Source organism: Carlito syrichta, unplaced genomic scaffold (genome assembly GCF_000164805.1).
Source record: "Carlito syrichta isolate Samal-C Ts95f unplaced genomic scaffold, Tarsius_syrichta-2.0.1 Scaffold304472, whole genome shotgun sequence".
Taxonomy (NCBI): Eukaryota; Metazoa; Chordata; class Mammalia; order Primates; family Tarsiidae; genus Carlito; species Carlito syrichta.
Genome location: NW_007248568.1, coordinates 950912 through 952554, shown reverse-complemented (window position 1 = coordinate 952554; position 1643 = coordinate 950912).

The window sequence follows — 1643 nt, the reverse complement described above, 5'->3', positions numbered from 1 at the left end:
AATTTGAAAATAACTCTAAATGTAATTATTTAAACAATTTATTTAAATTGTAAAATTTTTAGGTTTGGAAAGAGATTTTATTAAGGTTGGGGTAATTTAATCCTATATTACACATGTTTTGAATTCTTTAGTGAAAAAGGTATTCCTTTAAATTAGATAAAAAAGAAGATTGACCTTTAGTGCAAACAAATGAGAAATTTAAAGAGCCACATATATATGTGTGTATATTATATGTACATTTATATATTATAAATATTTTTCTTACATTTGTTCTTCATTTTAAAGTAGATTAAGGGCATTCTTCAATGTGCTCCCAAATTTTATAGATCAAATTGTTCTCTGTCTCTTTCATTAGAAATTATAAACCATATGGAAGAGTTTCAACTCATTGAAGGAATCATCCTGCGATATGAGAAGAGATTCAGCCCAAATTCAGAGCTTTGTTTCAGTAATGGGGACCTATCCTGTTAAACTTTCACTGTGTTTTCATTTTGACATGCTGTCCAGTGTCGTATCTGACAAATGCATGTGAATCCTCTTTTTGCTTAGTAGATTTCAAGTGAGGCATATGAAATAAAATACACTATCTTGAGCTGATATTGCCCATCTTGCCATCTGGTCCACCATCTGATTTTCTTAATCTGCCTTATTTCTTATGATAAACCTCTTTAAATGTTGTGAGAGCCCTGCCTACTTGGGGGTATATGTAGATAGGGGATAGTGTGTGAGCAATTTTCAAAAGTCAAGTGATGTGCCAGTGGAGTGCCTGTTATAAGGAAAAATTTGAAATCTTGAAAGAAATAACAAATGAAAATTATATTTAAATGAGGTTTTTCTGTTTTGTCTTTGATATTAAATTGATGAGGTAAATTGCTTTCAGAAGTTAAAATAGAGACCTAAAGGTTATAATAATATCAATGCAAAAATAGCCCAGAGAGAGGAAGATGGAGAATTCATTTAAATATGCCAATGATTTGTGGAGATGTAATGGCTCTATTAATATTAATTATGCCATTATTATTCACTGCTTTCCAAATGGAAAATTGCCAGTCTATATCTTGCTGGCAGAGATACTAAAATGTAAATAGAAGTTGACAACATTGCTTCTACGCATACAGGTTTTTGTGATTCCTAGTTTTGAAAATTCTAGTCAATCTAATGTTAAAAAAAGTATTCGTTTGGCAGAAAACTCTGAAAATGAAAAATTTACATATGAGTGTTGCTTTCCATTGGTACCTTGTGCTCGAGCTAGTTTTTTTTTCTTCATGTTCCTAATTTTATTTTATTTTTTATCAATACATAACAGCTGTACCTATAGAGGTGGTATACAGGCAGAAGCTACCTAGTCTTAGGTTCTAGTTAAACCCTCACACATTTGCATAAACCCCGTGAGAAGGGTTGGTGGAAGAAAGAGGGCTCAGTCAAGCCTTCTGAAGGGGATCTTGATAGCAAGGAGAGAGCAAAGGCACTGAAAAAAGTATTTCCAACTAGCTGGGATAGAGGAGTGGCCATTCCTTAAACCAAAATTTTGTCTTTATTTGGAGATGGGTGAAGGTAGAGATAAAGAATTTTATGTCTGATAAACTATCTCATCAGAGATAAGGTTGTCTTTTAACTCTATACATTGGTGTTTTCTTCCTGAA